Genomic DNA, 19874 nt, shown 5'->3' on the forward strand with positions numbered 1-19874 from the left:
AATTTCGCAATGGTTTGATATATTTCCCCGGAAATGGTTGTTACGAAGTGCATATTACGGCTGTGGAAGACAAAAATAAAAAATCAGATGGACAATATATATGGGAGCTATAACTATATCTCAACCGATTTTCACCAAATTTTCCTACTTGTTTCTAGGGTCAATTTGATCGTATGTGTATTTGACATCGATGGACGATGATATAAATAGGAGCTATATCTTATTTTTGACTGATTATCTCCGAGTTCAATAGGGTTCTTCCTCAGGTAAAACAAATGATTTGTGAAAAATTTCATCTCGTTCGGGCAATAAATGCGACCTGTACTTTGTTTACAAAAATACATGGACAGACGGACGGACGGACATGCATTAATTGTTTCACAATTTGATTCTGTACAGATTATCAAAAGGAACTGTGGGTTTATTTCGCTTCCTACTCTATGTTACAAACAAATGCACAAAGACATAATACCCTGACCTCATGTGGTGTAGGGTATAAAAATCAATAAAATGGGTGGAGCTGGAAACCTATAAAGACAATTTTATACTGCAAGGATTTTTATCTATTGCATAAAAATCAGGGTACACAAGGTACGAAAGTGGCTTATTAGCGTTCTTGCATTCATAGAACACTATTTATTAACCGTTCCTGCCTCTTCTCACTACAATAAAAGAGGTTACGCTCTAATCACGAACACTCTGTGCCACGTAATTGACATTAATTTTTAATTAAGAAAATCAACTACTCCATAACGACCCACATTGCATTGAATTGGTTCATTTAATTGTGCGTGGAGATACAAATCGAATACCGAGACGATAATTGATTCTAAATGGATTTCTAGAAATGGTGTCTGAGTCCATTACTGACATAAAAGTAACAAATAAATATTTGAAAAAATCCCAACAAAAAGCTAAGGGTTATTGACACAAACAAGTGTATCACAAAAACAAAAAAGCGAACACAACATTACCTGCAACTGAAACTGTCATCCTTAGCGATGGCAATGTCAATGTCATTTACATTCACAACAACAATATGAATTGTCAATAGATTTCATGTTGATGTGAGTCTTTCCGTGCGTGTCATCACCTGCATTCCATGTTAATTTATGTGACATTCCCATTCTGATGGTGTTCTCCTACGTCATTGTGGAGAAGATAGTGTTACAAATCTTAACCATTGTTGTTTGGCTTTTTCTATTTTTGGTTATAGGAATTCCAATGATTTTTTTTGCTCAAGATATTCTCTTTAACTATATTAAGGTATTAAGATTCACCCACGTGCAGTGACATTAATATTACGTGACGTTAACGTGTTTAGAATTTTAAATTCATAATGAAATCTCTGGTGAGAATCTGTGATATTCCAATTCTATTTGGAATGAAAGAGCATCTGAACAGACATTTCAAACATTTGAACTACAGACAGTGCGTTCCCCATAAATGAAATTTATTAAAAAGGTGAGAACACAAAAGACGTTTTTTTGACTGGCTTAAGTCATAGGCTGACTTGTTCGTAGAGGAACATAGGAGTTTTAGGTTGACTTTGTTCGATTTTGGACCACCGCTCTTTTGTTCTTTTTCGAAGAAGCCAGCCCATGCCTTAAGGCAGTCAAAGTATCGTTTTATGTATACTCAACTACAGTTTTTTCTAAGAGAATGTCTAACCCTGCATATACAGAAGACAAGACAACTAGGAACCAAAACTTGAACGTCCACAGAAAATTTTATACTTCAAGAATTGTCATCTACTAAATCTTAAATACCAATTGTGAAACAATTTCGTGTGACTAGGATTATCAAAATAACGAATATCGGTGGGTATCGTTATATACGCGCTATAGAAAAACGCGGACCAAAATTTTCATTGTTCTGCCGCCGTAGCTAGAACCCATTATGAACCAAATACCAATTTTCAGACAAATCCGTAGAAAAATGTGGCGAAAATCATTAAAATACCGAATATCGAATATTTTTTTCAATACCCAGCATCCTAGACACAATACAAATTGTTCTGCCAAATTTTGAAGTTCTACGTCAAATAATGTGGGCTAAATCGTGATTTCAACAGACAGACGGGCATCGTTAAATCAACAATATGGGACGATGGATATTTAGAGATGTTAGAAACGAAATGACAAATTTAGTATACCCTCCTTTCCACGATGTAGGGTATAATAATAAAACATCAGGACCTCAAACTCGGAAAACACTTTTGTTTGATTTAACTAAAAAATCTCAATCATTTAACTAAATTGCATTTATTCGGAATCACCTGTTGATATTATTCTTGTAATACAAATACATTTGCAGGATGCCACAAACGATGGGTCTTTGTAGGTGGTCGGCAAATAAATTATTTAAAATACTAACCACCCCCTTGCTGGGTGTGGTAAATTGGAAACAGCTATCGACTGTGTTCGGAATGCCAATGGAACGCAAATAGAGCACTTCCTTTTAAAACGACAATAGAAAAAATGATCAATTTATATTAAAAAGCCCAGAATTATGGAGGAAGGTTCTGTCAATCCAATGCTACGTATTCTAAGAAAAATATACTTAAACCAAAGATTTCAGGACAATTGCGAAAAATGAGAGTGATAGGTAGATCACCTTTAGAGCACCAAGAAACGTGATGCTACTCTACACATACAGGGTGAGATGAAAAAACTGCAACCAACTTCAGACTGCTGTCATTTCTAAGCCACTTGTCCGACAGCTGTTAAAATTATTCCAGTGACAGCTCATTATATTGTTTAGAATCGTACGAAAGCTTTATGTGAGAATTTTCCAGAAAAAAAAAAAGTTATTCGTGATGGAATTCAAGCGTGATAGTGTGATTTCTTTATTTTTGGCTGGAAAATCACAAGTGGCCATTGTTAGAGCACTCCAGCATTTAAATGTGAATAAATCATTTGTGTCTCGTACCATCGCTCGTTACCGTGGTACTGGTAGCGTAGCCTGACGTCAAGGAAGTGAACGAAAAACAACAGCAACATCAGCAGAAATTGTTCGAAAAGTAAAGAAGCAACTTGATCGAAACCCGCGTCGCAGTAGCCGAAAATGGCTCGTGAGCTGAACATATCGCAATATTCCATTCGGGAAATATTGAAAAATGAGCTCGGGGTATAGCCATTGAAATTCCAAAAAGTGCAAGAACTTACACCGCAACAGAAAGAAAATAGACTAAAAAAAGCTAAAGTGTTGCTTAGCTCGGCCGAAAGTTGTGAACTGCCGAATTTGGTTTTCTCCGACGAGAAAACATTCGTTGTCCAGCAGTTTGTAAACAAACAAAATGAAAATGTGTACCTTCGGTTGGCCACCAAAACACAAGCGCCGGCCATGGTGATGGTGTGGGCCGCCATAGCAGCCGATGGTTGCTCTCCGCTCGTATTAATCGCCATCAACATAAATGCCGAATATTATTGCGAAAATGTTCTGGAGGGTATATTAAAGCCTTGGGCACGCAAACATTTTGGCCACAGACCTTGGATATTCCAACAGGACTCAGCACCATCGCACTCAGCATGCGCCACCCAAAAATTGTTACAAAATGAGGTTCCTCGCTTCATTTCCAGCGCACAATGGCCATCATAATCTCCGGATATCAATCCGTTGGACTATTGTGTCTGGAGTATTTTAGAAAGCAAGGTTGGCACTGAATAATACCAAAGTGTCGATCACCTCAGTCAAGCGCTTCGTCGGGAATGGTCCAAAATTCCGCAGAGCAACATTTGGGCAGCGTGTGACGGTTTCATTGGCCGTTTGAAGGCCATAATTCGTGTCAAAGGTGTCCAATTGGAACAAATCTAAACTTATTCTAAAATTTGATGCTATTTCCGAATTTTTTTTTATTCAATAAAATTAAAAAAAAAAAAAAAAATTAAAAATTATGACGTTTGACTTTGTTGCAGTTTTTTTTAATCCCACCCTGTATACAAGATCCCGCTCCAGATCACAATACAATTTAAAACCTTCCACTTTCTTCTATCAAAATATTTAACTAAATCGTGATTCTTAAACCCTATTCGAATACCATTCTAATCTGGGATCAAAATGCGTGACACTTAACATTACAGCAATAAGACACACATAGTCTTTAGAAAATTTATGAATATAACATTAATAATTAAATAATTCAGGAGAAAACATTATCTTAAAATCTCCACTATGTGAGACTTATCTTTAATTATGGGCAGCCATAAAGAAACATCTTTGTGGTTTGGGTGAATATTACGTTTTTTTTTTAAAGTTCTCAAATCACGCAATAGCGTAATTTGTATAGATTTTGAAGATGGGTTTGAAGGACATTCCGTCATTATGATGGCTAAACAAACAAAGAACCCAGATAGGCTAACAAGCTCACCGGGTGATAACTCAAACCCTCGATATTCAAACAAATAACTTATTTTAAGTTGATTACAACATACGTTGGGTTACGTTTCCAAAATCTCCTTATGAAAAACAGGCCGGCTAGCGTGTTGAAGTCGCATAACATTTAAATAGAAATTAAAATGTGCAAATAGTCGGCGTGACAGTAGTTTCTGATATATTTTAAAAATATGAATGATGTTGGTCAACTGACCAACCCACTGGAGATTCCTGGTGTGGGTGATGGGTGATGGCGCCCAATGTGGTGAATCAGTGGCAAGGCAACGAACATGACAATAATATTTCGTACTTAAGTTAATTGTCATTGTTTTCCAGTACTCCTGGGTAACATGTCACGATTTTATTTAAACCAAAAACAAAAGGAACAACGATCTGCTGGCTGTCTATTTGTGTGTCGGAGTGTCACACGCATCGTAAACAGTGTTTAATCAAACAAACACACATGTATTGTGTTGTATGTACATACTGTTCATGTTGTCTATGTTTAAAGATGAATGAAAAAATTTGTAATTGAGTCCTTGGTGGTGGTCTTTAAGCAGTCTGCTTAAACATATGCCACTTTGCCGTAAGACGATGGTAAAGTTCCAGACTCCTCTGCTACTTTCCGCATTTAAATTGTTTGTGATTTCTGTACGAAATTTCCATATTCGAGCTCACTTTGTTGTCCACAACCAAAGGAATGCATTTCTTTAGACTTAACTTGGTTTTCTGTGTTCAGGAGATCTGATCTCCTTCGTCGCAATCGAGGAAGTGGAAGAAATGTTCGGATTATTTATCCATTGGCAGTGTGTTTGTATTAATACCTCTCAACCCAGCTTACAATTTTTATCGAGTGTTCTGAAATTCGATTTTTATACTCGCAGCCATATGGCTACAAAGGGTATATATAATGTGACCATTTATATTTTTCGTCAGAGCGGGTCGCCTGCGGAATTTTGTAAAAAAAAATATGCATTTAAAAACAAATTTTATTCAAAAACGGAGAGAATACGTATAAATCTAATTTATGAAATTAATCTTATGTCTAAGTATTTGTTTTATATTTGTCAGCAGAGCAAATTAGTTTTTCGGGTCTAGTTTTCAAGATGTTAGTCTTAGTAATTAAAATAGCTTTTAAAACTGTCACACTTAACTGCGTTTTTTCACTTGTCCATATTTTATTCATTAGGGAAAAAACTCTTTCGACAGGTGCGTTACTTCCAGGCATACATAAAACATACTCAATAATTGTGCGAAAGTTTGTGCAGTTGAGATTATTAGCACGGAAGTGTCTAAACAGCTCCACCCAACGGTCTTCAGTAGCAACATTCTCATCGTTCCAGCTTTTAATTTTTTCAACTGTGACGTAACTGGAAATAAGCGAAAACTCATCGAACACCTCCGTATCTTGGCTACTGCTAAGAAATCTTTGTGTGATCAGCAAATCCGTCACATTCTGTACGTCTTCCCAAGTAGGGACTTTTCTCAAATTTGACCATTCAAATACTGCTAGTTGTGCATTGAACTGGCACCACTGTTCCAAGTATTCTTTACTTGTCTTATAAAAATCCGCTGCCGCAGTTTTCACATTCTGCTCATCAACAGCAACGTCAGTTTTTTGTAATTTTACCAGTAGATTGCGGACGGAATGAGGAAGGAAAATCGAATTCTCTTTAAGTTCTAAGTTATCTCGGAGACGATTAATTTCATTCGCACAGATAACCTCAAAGCGGGACTGTCCCGCCCAAAGCGGGACGTATGGTCACGTTAGGTATATATCATTGGATACGGCCACAAACGTGCCTCATCGAAATAACGGTTTCCGACCCTAGGTTTCTTTAGACCAAGTCCGTTTTAGGACATTTGGAGACGATCTATTGGTGTCCGCAGTCAGCAACGGTCGGACGGATGTCCGTCTGGATGGTGCGCACAATAACTCTCGAAAGTAGTATTCGATTTGGAAACGTGCCTCATCGAAATAACGGTTTCAGACCCTAGGTTTCTTTAGACCGTTTTAGGACATTTGGAGGCGATTTATCGATGTCCGCAGCCGGACGGATGTCCGTCTGGCTGTTGCGCACAATAACTCTTGAAGGGAGTATTCGATTTGGACCATATTTTGTACATTGTAATATCGGTCCACTCCTTCTGGTATCTCCCCAACAAACGGTCAAAATTTTCACAAAAAATAAATTACCTCATAGTACAAGAATAAATCGTCCAATTTTGTTTAAACGTAGCAAATCCTAATATATGTGTCTGTTCTAAGTCAGGTGCGCAAATGGATAATACAGACCCACTCCTTCTAGTACTTGCCTCACAAAGGGTCAAAATTTTGAATAATCTTAACGCTTATGAAATGTAAAAAAAGAGACGAATTGCCTTAACATTTACGATATCCCAATATTTTTAACAACTATAGGTCTGGTATGAAGATGGAATAGGTCGGACCACTCATTTTGGTACCTCCCCGACATTTTGAAAAGTCGTGGGGCTCATAAAACGAAAAACGAAAGAAATGAGCATCTGATTTGTTTCGAACTCGGCACGCCCCAATAATCCTATCAACACAAGATGATGTAATATATCCGACCACTCCTTCTGGCACCTTCCCCACATTGGATAAACATTTTGAATACTTACTTATCTCATAAAACGCGAAATAATTCTCCGATTCTCTTCAAATTTCACATATCGCAATATTTTTATTTGCCAACCACTTTTGGTACCTCACCCACAAAGGCTCACAATTTCCAATATGTATATCAGTCATAACTTGCAAAATAAGTCGGCGATTCTATACAAATTGATATACCTTAATATTTCTCTTTACCAAAATTATGAACCCTTTGTGGGGAGGTACCAGAAGGAGTGAACCAATACATCCCGTCTTCACAGCAGATCTTGTGTTAGTAAGAATATGTGTAAAATTTGAAGTGAACAGGATCCTTATTTAGGATATTATGATCGTTTTGGTTTTTCAAAATTTTGACCCTTTGTGGGTGAAGTAACAGAAGAAATTGTCCAATCTCTATCATCTTTAGATGTACCAAGTCTGAATGGAATCGGATGTTAATTTCGCGTATTATGAGCTTCAATGATTTTCAAAGTTTTGACTCCTTGTTGGGGGAGGTACCAGTAGGAGGGGACCGATATATCCCATATTCACACCAGGTCCTGATTTAAAAAAATATTGTGATGTATGTAATTTGAGGAGAATCGGATGTTTATTTCGAATTTTATTATCGTTTTGGTTATCCAAAAATTTGACCCTTTATGGGGGAGGTACCAGGTAACAGATGTTGCGTTGATGGAAATATTGAGATGTACACAGTCTGAATGGAATCGGATGTTAATTTCGTATTTTATGAGCTTCATGAATATTCAAACTTTTGACCCTTTGTTATGGAGGTACCAGAAGGAGTGGACCGATATATTCGATCTCCCCACCAGAACTTGGATTAATAAAAATAATCTGATGTGTATAATTTGAAAATAATCGGACTCTCACATTACATTTTATACGTGTTATAAATATTCAAAATTTTGACCTTTTATCTGGGAGGTACTTGATGTGAATGTGAGTGAACCAATATTGTCCATTTTCGCACCTGACACTGATGCAAATATTTGGATTTGTAAAGTTGGAGCAAAATCGGATTATCTTTTCTCTTTCTGTGCAGTAAAATATTTCTTTTTGAAAATTTTAACGTTTTGTGGGGGAGGTACAAAGGAGTGGACATATATTTCCCATCTCCGAACTCGATCCAAGTTTGATAATAATACTACGATGTACCAAGTTTAAATCGAATCGGATACGCCCTTCGAGAGTTATCGTGCGCACTAGCTAGCCACACAGACAGACGGACGGACATCCCTAGATCGACTCTAAATGTCCTGAAGCGGATTTGGTGTAAAGAGACTCTAAGGTCCGTATCAAATTATATATACCCTCTCTAGCCATATGGCTGAGGGCATTCAAATAAAATTGGAAATAAATCTTCTACTCTCTTTAAATTTTGCACATACCAATATCTGTAACAGTATTAGATGAATTTAAATAATTCGGTCCACTTTATCCGGTTCCTCACTCAAATATTCATATTTTCCAAAAATTATGAGATATCTCATATAAAGAGAAGGAAGTAGTTAATATAGTCCAAATCTAAATCAATATAGTCCAATTAGAGTTATGCCAGACACGTAATGGATAACATTGACCAACTCCTTCGGAACCTCCCCCATAAAAGGTCAACGGTTGGCAAAATAATAATGTAAGTGATATAAAAAAACTGCAACAAAGCAAACGCCATAATTTTAACATTTTTTTTTTAATTTTATTGAATGAAAGCAAAAAATGTCGGAAATAGAATTAAATTTTAGAATAAGTTTAGATTTGTTCGAATTGGTCAACTTTGGCAGGAATATGACCTTCAAATTGCCAATGAAATGTCAGTATTGCAATGCTCACAACATATGCATTGATAGTGTTAAGAGACTCTCTCGCCACGATAAATGAATGGTAAATGGAAATCAAGAGGGAATACGTGTGCTTTGTTTATACTTTTTTGTTCGTGGCGGCTCATGTCTGCTCTCAACCTGACATAGGCTAAGAGTATACAACTGTCGGAAAAACCATCTGATACTTTTTAACTCGTTTTACGAGGATTCATAATTTTCTACATCGATTTCTAAAAAAAATTTTAGAAATTCGAAATATTTTCTACAGGTTTCATTTTAAAGAATTAATACACATTTTCCAGTGCTTTTACCCAAGAACTTGCACAAAATCTGAAAAATATCCCAAACATTGCTGTCATCTGATATACTGTTTTCAAATCCGGTATTAGAATCGGAAACCCATGCAAACTCGAGTTTCAAAAATACTGATAAATATGTTTGTTGAGTACATATACCGACGTATCCACATTTTAGAAGAAGAAACCTGACGACCGCTGGATAACGACGGAGAGTGATTCACTGATAGATTAACTAACCAGAGACCATTAAAATATTACATTAATTACTTTTTCATATTTTCATAACTCATTTGTCTGGAATATTCCTCCAGAATTTAGACATTCACTTACTATTTCAAATGTTTTTTTTTAATATTTTTATTGAAGAATGAATCAAAACCCATTGCATTAATAATGCATTTTGATTAGCAGTAAAACTCCCGACTTCCCGGCGATTGTCAACGGAAAACAAAAGAAGACACATTTTTACAAAAAAAAAAATCCCAACTAAATTTAGAAGACACCATGGCTAGAGTCAAAATTAAATATTTTAAGGCACTCTTAAAAACAACAACAACTGGAAGTCGAGGATAAATGTGCCTGGAATTGCCGATGAGCTGCAGTTTGGGGAACCATAGCATTTACAGAGCATGGTCATAAAATTTACCCACCATCATCCAGCGAAAGGGTGAACACATCTTGTGTGTCGTCTGCCAGCCACTTGTTTGTTTGCTGTCTGTTAGGGTGTCTGTTCACATCGACAGCATTTTGAAGGCCTTCATGTAAACTTCTGGGTATATTTAGTTTTTAAATAAAAAAAAAAAAAAAAACAGAAAAACAATAAACAAAACGATGACTATTCGGTAGCCAATAATAATGACGGCATTGTTTAGACAAATTAAGATTCGAGTGAAGAACATATATTTATCTTCCATGCCGTTGTGGTTCGTTGGACAGATAAATGGACAACCTTTACTGCTGTCGTCCGACCATAAATAAGAAAATAAATTTTCCCATGTATTTTTTTCTGTTTGCGTTTTTTCTATTTTTTTTTGTTTTTTTTTTTTTTTTTTGAAAACATGTAAAGACATTCTACAAAATTTGGACTATTTTAAAAAGAATCTAATAAATAACCTTCATGTCTGACTATGTCTAATGGTTTTTTTGTGTGATTATGTATTTAGGTCAATGCCACCATATAGGCTTCCAGATGCTGTGTAGGAAAATTATAAATTTCGATAGTTTCCGAAAATGTTGGACACGTTTTTATATCTTTGTCATACCAGGGATTCTATGCCAAAACAAAAGTCGGAATTTCGATTTTTTGCCTTCAATAAAAAATTCGAATTTTTTAACATTCGATTTTGTTCAAACTTTTGAAACCAAAATCGATTGCTTGATTTATTGGAGGGCTACTACAAAAATGTAGAAATAAAAAAATCTTCTTAATCGTTGTATATTGTTTAACTCGTATGAAAACTAATTAAAAAGTCTCAGCCGGTTTTGCCAACAGATGTATACCCTCAGCCAATGTTTGATTATTTAAATATATTTTGACTTCTGTTATGATTTTTCAAATTGTTGACCCTGTATGGAGTAGGCTCCGAGGGAATGGGCCAATATTGTCCATTTCGTATAGGATCTACATAAATAATATATAAATATTGCGAAGAGCCAGGTTTGGACTATATTGGTTACTTCTTTCACTTTACAGGGTGACATAAAAAACTGCAACAAAGTCAAATTATATAATTTTAAATTTTATTGAATGAAATCAAAAAATGTCGGAAATAGCATCAAATTTTAGATTTGTTCAAATTTGTCAGCTTTGGCACGAATTATGGCCTTCAAACGGCCAATGAAACCGTCACACGCTGCCCGAATGTTGTTCTGTGGAATTTTGGCCCATTCCCGGCGAAGCGCTTGCTTGAGGTCATCGACACTTTGGTATTTTTTAGTGCCAACCTTGCTTTCCAAAATACCCCAGACACAATAGTCCAACGGATTGGTATCCGGAGATTTTGGTGACCATTTTGCGCTGGAAATGAAGCGAGGGACCTCATTTTGTAACCATTCTTGGGTGGCACGTGCTGAGTCCGATGGTGCTGAGTCCTGTTGGAATGTCCAAGGTCTGCGGCCAAAATGTTTGCGTGTTCAAGGCTTGTATACACCCTCCAGCATATTTTCGCGATAATATTCGGCATTGATTCTGATTCCACCGTCGATTAATACGAGCAAAGTGCGACCACCGGCTGTTGTGGCTGCCCACGCCATCACCATGGGCGGCGCTTGAGTTCTGGTGGCCAACTGAAGGTGCACATTTTCAGCTGACCTCTTTGGCAAGTAAACTCGATCATTTTGTTTGTTTACAAACGGCTGGGCAACGAATGTTTTCTCATCGAAAAAAACCAAATTCGGCAGTTCACCACTTTCGGCCAAGTGAAGCAACTCTTTATCTCTTTTGAGTCTATTTATACCTTACACCACAAGGTGGTCAGGGTATTATGTCTTTGTGCATTTGTTTGTAACAGGCAGAAGGAAACGAGATAGATCCATAGTTCCTTTTGATGATCTGCATAGAATCACATTCTGAGTCGATTTATGCATGTCCGTCTGTCCGTCTGTCCATGTATTTTTGTAAACAAAGTACAGATCGCATTTATTGCCCGATCCAGATGAAATTTTGCAAAGATCTTTTGTTTGTCCCAAGGACGAACCCTATTGAAATTGGAGATAATCGGTCAAAATATAGCTCCCATATATATCTTCGTCCGATTTGCCTTTTATTGTGCACCAAACGTGTAATATCAGCCCGACTTGTATGGAATTTTGCATATACACCCAAATTAGGCCTGAAAATATGTATGCCAAATTTGATCGAAATCGGTTTAGATATAGCTATAGCTCCCATATATATTGTTCATCCGATTTGTTATTTTTGTCCACCGCCGCCGTAGTATGCACGATACAACAACAATATTTGGGGAAATATATCAAATACAGCTCAGAAATACATTTGCTAAATTTTATCGAGATCGGTTCAGATTTGGATATAGCTCCCATATATAACTTCGTCCGATTTACCTTTTATTGTGCACCAAACGTCTAATATTTGTCCAAATGAGATGGAATTTGGCACTTACGACCGAATTGAGTCTAGAAGCTAGTATGTCAAATTTGGTGAAGATTGGTTCAGATATAGCTATAGCTTCCATATATATTATTCATCCGATTTGTTATATTTGTTACCCACAACCGTAATGTGCACTCCGTAACAACGATATTCAGGGAAATATATCAAATACAACTCAGAAATATCTTTGCGAAATTTTATGGAGATCGGTTCCGATTTGGATATATCTCCCATATATATCTTTATCCGATTTCAAATTAATTGTTCACCAAATGGGCAATACAAGTCCGAATTTAAAAGATACAAATGCTTTGGCATATTTAGTCCTTTGAACTTTAAATTATAATCATAGTGTGTTTGATTGAATTCTCCCATAAAATCTTTTAATTTTTATGCGGAGCTCTACTAAATTAGCAAAGTGGTGTAGGGTATCATAAAGTCGGCCCCGCCCGACTTTAAGATTTTCTTTACTGGTTTCTTTCTGTTGCCGTGTAAGTTCTTGCAATTTTTGGAATTTCAATGGTTTTACCCCGAGCTCAGTTTTCAATATTTGCCGAATGGAATATTGCGATATGTTCAGCTCACGAGCCATTTTTCGGCCACTGCGACGTGGGTTTCGATCAAGTCGCTTCTTTACTTTTTCAACCATTTCTGCTGATGTTGCTGTTTTCTTCCGTCCACTTCCTTGACGTCGGGCTATGCTACCAGTATCACGGTAACGAGCGAAAGATTTATTCACATTTAAATGCTGGAGTGCTCTAACGATAGCCACTTGTGGTTTTTCAGCCAAATATGAAGAAATCACACTATCACGCTTGAATTCCATCACGAATAACTTTTTTTTCTGGAAAATTCTCAGCAAAATGCTTTTGTACGCTTGTAAACAATATAATGAGCTGTGACTGGAATAATTTTAACAGCTGTCGGACAAGTGGCTTAGAAATGGCAGCAGTCTGAAATTGGTTGCGGTTTTTTTTTATCTCACCCTGTATATTAATTACAATTTTATTGCGGGCAATTGCTTGAGACATGTAAACAACTGCACAACATTTTCTCTGAAGCCATATTTTTCAGAGGAATAAAAACATATTTTTCGCATTTTCAGATGAAAAAGATCGGTTGAATGAAAAAAAATAATAATTGTTTGTTCTTTTTTCAATTCAAGGTTAAGGTTAATGTTTTCTCCAATATCCTTAAATATAATTTTCATAATTATTTTCTACTTATTTTTTATTTTATTTTTTTATTTGTTGAAATAACAAAAATATAATCTCTCAAACAAATATAAACAATGAATGCCGTTCTTAGTTTAAATCTAGAAAATATCAAAATCGATTTTAGTGATTTATTGGATTTCCCTGCCAAAAAATTTTACTTGAAATTGTCTAAACATTTGAGATTTTTTAAATAAACATTGAATATTAATAAGACGTCTTCACTCAATGGGTTGCCAGCCACTCTGTTTGGCGTGTTCTTCTTGTTCGCAAAATGAGAATAGTTTGGACCTTCTTTCTGCCGAAGCACACAAGCTCTAAAAATATAATTTGCAATGAGAACATTTTTTTTATGGTCGGTGAACAGCAAATAAAAAACAAATTTCGATTGTTTTTTTTCGAAAAGATTTTCAATTTTCATTATGAATGTTAAGGTTAAGTGGTGGCCAGGAAACGAACGTAAGGGAAACATATGATAGCCATTTAGAGGTTGAATTTGTTTTTGGCAAACAAATGAAAAGTGTTTTTCCTTTGAAGAATTAATAGATTGAGGAACTAAATGTTTGGTGGATCATTTAAAGATGATTTGAAATATTGTACATCTCAAAACGGATACGGGGCATTCCATGGCAAGTTGAAATAAATATCAATGCGCCTCTTTGTAGGATACTAGGGTCGGTTATTACATCTTGTCTATAGATAAAAAATAGATGGACATTTTCACTTCCGACTCTTTTTGCAAAAGTAATTGCAGATTTAATGAAATTAATTACATTTTTTATAAATTAAATTAAAACAATTTTTTTTAAATAAAATGAAGATGCCATTGGGAAAAAATGCAGTGACTACCAGTTACAATTACAAAAAGTAATCATTTTATTGCCATATCTCTTAAAAAAATGCATTTTTGTTTTCCTAAAGTAAGGATAACAAAACTGTATTATTAAAACAAGTAAAAAAACTGTAAGTTCGACCGGGCCGAACTTTGAATACTCTCCACCATTTGGAAAGAATTTGGCAATTTTCAAAAAAAAAATCCGTTAAAAAAAATCTGTTAAAATCTTAAAAATACCGAATGCAGCCGTATATTAGGGTCTATACGACGACATAGACCTGCATAGGCAACTTTTGTCACAAGCTATTACAATATTCAAATGCGAAACTTGAAAAAATCTATTTATAATTTAGCTATAATCATCAAAATACCGAATATAGGGAAGTACCATGGAGGTTATAAAACGTGGACTTGCACAAATAATTTTCTGGCATAGGCTGTAGTATCCATTATGAACTTCAAATACGAAACAATTCCGGTAAATAATTTCGCTAAAATCATCAAAATACCGCATATCGGGAGGTACCGTTATATGGAGGCTATACGAAGACGTGGACCTACATGGTCCATTTTCGGTCTTAGGCTGTAGTATCTATTACGAACTTCAAATACCAAATTTGAAACAATTACGATAAATAATGTCGCTAAAATTATAAAAATACCGAATATCGGGAGGTACCGTTATATGGGGGCTATACGAAGACATGTACCTGCACAGACAATTTTCTGGCAGAGGCTGTAGTATTCATTACGAACTTCAAATACGAAATTTGAAACAATTCCGGTAAATAATGTCGATAAAATCATCAAAATACCGAATAATGGAGGGTACCGTAAATGTGGACCTACATGGCCCATTTTCAATACTAAAGGTCCTGCAGACACAATACACATTTGAGTATATTTTTATCAACTTACTTAATTACGTTCGGAAGCTAGAGTGATTCCCGCAGACTGATAGACGGACGGACATCGCTAAATAGACATAGAATTTTATGCTGATCAGTAAAATATATACTTTGTGGGGTCTAAAATGTATGCTTCGAGGTGTTACTGTTCTCCTCTGAGACAAGAGATTGTCCTCTCGCTCGGCGTGGGAAAATTTGAAAAACGTCGATAACACTTCTTTTTTTGTACAAATCTATAGGGAATGACTCGTATGCGCACAATTCCAAGGCAAACAAAAGCCATTAACCTCAGCGATATCAAACACTTGTAAAATTTAGAAAAAATAATTTAATAATTTATGTTTTCTTCCAAATACTAGAAAATATTTTTAAATAATATATAATAAACTGTTTCTGTTTTTATTTCATTTTCAGATATTCAACTCTTTGTAGATTGGAGAATTTCAAATTGCATGTAAGTAGAAAACTATAGAAGATATGATTGTATTGAGAACAAAAATCAATAGAAAAGAAGATACAACTATTGTGAGAATGCCACAAAATCTTATGGTCGAATGGAGGGTACATCAAGTTTGTCATTCCGTTTGTAACACCTCGAAATATACATTCTAGACCCCACAAAGTATCAGCATAAAATTCTATGTCGATTTAGCTATGTCCGTCCGTCTGTGGAAATCACTATTTCACAAGAACGAAATGAAGTAGGTTGATAAAATTGTACTTAAATGTATATTATGCCTACAGGACTTTTGGTATTGAAAATGGGCAATGTAGGTCCATGTTTTGGTATAGCCCCCATATAATGGTACCTTCCTCTTTTTGGTATTTTGGTGATTTAAGCGACATTATTCACCGGAAATGCTTCAAATTTGGTATTTGAAGTTTGTGATGGGTACTACAGACTATGGCAGAAAATTGTCCGTGCAGGTCCACGCCTTCGTATAGCCCCCATGTAACGGCAGCTCCCGAAATTTGGTATTTTGATGATTTTAGCGATATTTTTCACCGGAATTGTTTCAAATTTGGTATTTGAAGTTCGTAATGGGTACTACAGCCTAGGACAGAAAATTATCTGTGCAGGTCCACGTCTTCGTATGGCCCCCATATAACGATACCTCCCTATTTTTGGTATTTTGGTGATTTAAGCGACATTTCTCCCTGGAAATGCTTCAAATTTGGCATTTGAAGATCGTAATGGATACTACAGTTTATGACAGAAAATTGTCTGTGCAGGTCCACATTTTGATATAGCCCTACATAACGGTACCTCCCTATATTCGGTATTTTGATGATTTTAGCTACATTATTCATCCTTTCTTTTAAGTTTCGCCTTTGAATATTGTAATGGCTTATGTCAAAAGTTGTCTATATAAGATTTTAACAGTTGTTTTTTTTTTTTTTTGAAAATTGCCAAATTCGTTCCAAATGGTGGAGGGTGTTCAAAGTTAACAAGTTTCTTGTTAAGAGAAATATTTAGATAAGGCAAGTTGTGAAGAATCGTCGACTTGTTGCGCAAGTTATGACAGATATAAGTATTCGAAATTGTGACCCTTTATGTGTAAGGTACCAAAAGGGGTTGACAGCTATATATCATCTTCAAAACAGATCTTGCGTTAGCAAAATATTTGGATGTGTGAAATTTGAAGAGAGGTGGATGCTTATTTCCCGTTCTTTGAGCGTTTTGTTTTACAAAAATCTTGAACCCTATGTGGGGGAGGTACCGGAAGAAATAGTCCGATCTCTACCATCTTTATAACAGATCTTGTATTTATAGAAATATTGAGATGTGCCAAGTCTGAATAGAATCGAATGTTATTTTCGTGTTTTGTGAGCTTCATGAATATTCAAAATGTTCACCCCATGTGAGGGAGGAACCAGAAGTATTGGACTAATATATTCCATCTTCACACTAGACCTTGGGTTAATAAAAATCTTGTTATGCGTGTAATTTAAAAAAAAAAATTGGACACTTATATCACATTTTATAAGAGTTACAATTATTCAAAATTTTGACCCTTTGTGGGGGAGGTACTAAATGGAGTGGACCGACATTTTCCATTTTCTCACCTGACCCAGCACTGATGCAAATATTAGGATTTGCAAAGTTTGAGGAAAAATCGGGTTATCCTTTCTCTTTCTGTGCAGTAAATTATTTTCTTTGAAAATATTGACATTTTGTGGGGGAGGTACCGATACTGCCCATCTCCAAACTCGATCTAAGTTTGACAATAATATTATGATGTACAGAGTTTGGATCAAATCGGATACTCCCTTCGATAGTTATCGTGTACACCAGCCAGACGGACGGGCGGACGGACGGACATCGCTAGATCGACTCCAAATGTCCTGAAACGGATTTGGTGCAAAGAGACCTAGGGTCTAAAACCCTTATGATATATACGCTCTCTAGCCATATGGCTGAGGGTATAAAATGCGTGCCCTGTTAACAAAGTTTATCACCCGCTTCTTCCATTTTATTTTCGGTTCATTTCTTTTGCAGAATTTTCAATTTTAAAGTGAAGATCAACCAGTCCATACATGTATGCATGGATTTTTATTGTCCATCCCTCATTTATATCTACCTCATTGGCAACGGAAATTATGGCACACGCATAATTTCAGTGACCCAACATAATCGCCAGCAACATTGTCATCGTCTCATCACAAATTCAATGATAAATTTACGCCATCAAAGATTGACTGCCTGACCGACTGGCTGGGTGGTTCGTTGGCTAGCTGGCTGGAAAATGGACAGACAAGTTTGATTGCGTGAGGGCGAGTGTGTGTGTGTGGGCCACTGAAGTGACTAAACTATTCATAGAATTGACATTAATTTTGTTGACCCCTCAAGTCCAATCATTTATATCAACTTGTCGCAGATGGGTTATTTTTGCATCATTTGTTTTTAGATTTTTGTCTCAATTTACGGAAAGGAGGGGATCGGAAGAGTAGTGTTGATATGTTACTGAAAATCATTGATAAAATATGCTATGACACTCAAATTATATTGATAAATGAAATTGTTTTAAAATACTTAAAAATGCTCTATACTTTGCAAAATTTAAGATTTTTCTTTAAATAGTCTCACATAACGGTATCACCCACGTCGAATCGTATTAGATTAATATGGTGCTGAGAGGTACTATTATTTGGGACTACACAATAAAAATTTGCAGGAGAATTCAAAGCCTATATACATAATTACCCAATACCTCCATTTTGAATTTCTCATCTCTCCAGGTACTATTGATTAGGTACGTGGACCTGGGAGGTACCGTTATATGGCGACTACACCATTATATATACCCATGTAGAAATGTTTCTGTAAGATAATTTTCTATTCCCAAAGTAGCCTAAAAACAAATTTTTAGCCAAATCGAAATCGGTAAATTTAGGAGGTTATATGGGCACTTCTCTAAATCATTCTGCGAGGAGGTTTTATACCCTCTTAGAAACCAAGATGCAAAATAAGGGACAAATCAATTAAAAAATGTGTCCAAGACCACAGAAATAGCTGAATTCAGGGGATATCTTCACGTTTTTGTACGTGGACCGAAATTGATATTTTTTGTCGGAAGGATGAGTTTTTCTTACTAAGAACTCAAATTACCAAAATTTACCGAAAATAGTATAAACAAGTTCAAAAGTATCTGTCGGTTTTGCCGGCAGATGTATACCCTCAGCCAATGTTCGATTATTTAAATATATTTTGACTTCTGTTATGATTATTCAAATGTTTAACCCGTTATGGAGTAGGTTCCGAAGGAATGGACCAGTATTGGCCATTTCGTATCGGACCTAAATAAATATGACATAAATATTGCGAAGTGCCAGATTCCGACTATATTGGTTACTTCCTTCAGTTTATATGAGGTTTTGCCGACAGATGTATACCCTCAGCCTATGTTCGATTACTTAAATATACAGGGTGAGATGAAAAAACTGCAACAAAGTCCAACGCCATAATTTATACATATTTTTAAATGTTATTGAGTGAAAGAAAAAGAATGTCGGAAATAGCATCAAATTTTAGAATAAGTTTAGATTTGTTCGAATTGGTCACCTTTGGCACGAATTAAGGCCTTCAAACAGTCAATGAAACCGTCACACGCTGCCCGAATGTTGCTCTGCAGTATTTTGGCCCATTACCGGCGAAGCGCTAGCCTTAGGTGATCGATGCATTGGTATTTTTTAGTGCCAACCTGGCTTTCCAAAATACTCCAGACACAATAGTCCAACGGATTGATATCCGGAGTTTTTGGTGGCCATTGTGAAAATGAAGCGAGGAACCTCATTTTGTGACCATTCTTGGGTGTTTCGCGTGCTGAGTGCGATGGTGCTGAGTCCTGTTGGAATGTCCAAGGTCTGCGGCCAAAATGTTTGCGTGCCCAAGGCTTTAATACACCCTCCAGAATATTTTCGCGATAATATTCAGCATATATATACCATATCAATATATACCTCTCCAATAATAAACAAACGTTGTTTTTATAAAAACAATAATGAAGGGATTAAGCCTGACTATTTTGCAACAACAAAATTCGGCATTTATTCTGATGCCACGGTCGATTAATACGAACGGAGAGCGAGCATCGGCTGTTATGGCGGCCCACACCATCACCTTGGCCGGCGCTTGGGTTCTGGTGGCCAACCGAAGGTGCACATTTTCAG

General features: G+C 36.1%; 1 protein-coding gene across 1 annotated transcript in view; it reads left to right on the top strand.

Annotated features, from left to right (window-relative positions):
- LOC101897926 (multiple inositol polyphosphate phosphatase 1) overlaps positions 1–19874 on the top strand; it is a 60275-nt gene that overhangs the window by 15860 nt on the left and 24541 nt on the right. The window contains exon 2 of the mRNA XM_059131591.1: positions 15618–15657. The gene's annotated coding sequence lies outside the window, so the exon portion shown is untranslated. The remainder of the gene's footprint in view (positions 1–15617; positions 15658–19874) is intronic.

The sequence above is a fragment of the Musca domestica genome, unplaced genomic scaffold (assembly GCF_030504385.1).
Source record: "Musca domestica strain aabys unplaced genomic scaffold, Musca_domestica.polishedcontigs.V.1.1 9, whole genome shotgun sequence".
NCBI lineage: Eukaryota > Metazoa > Arthropoda > Insecta > Diptera > Muscidae > Musca > Musca domestica.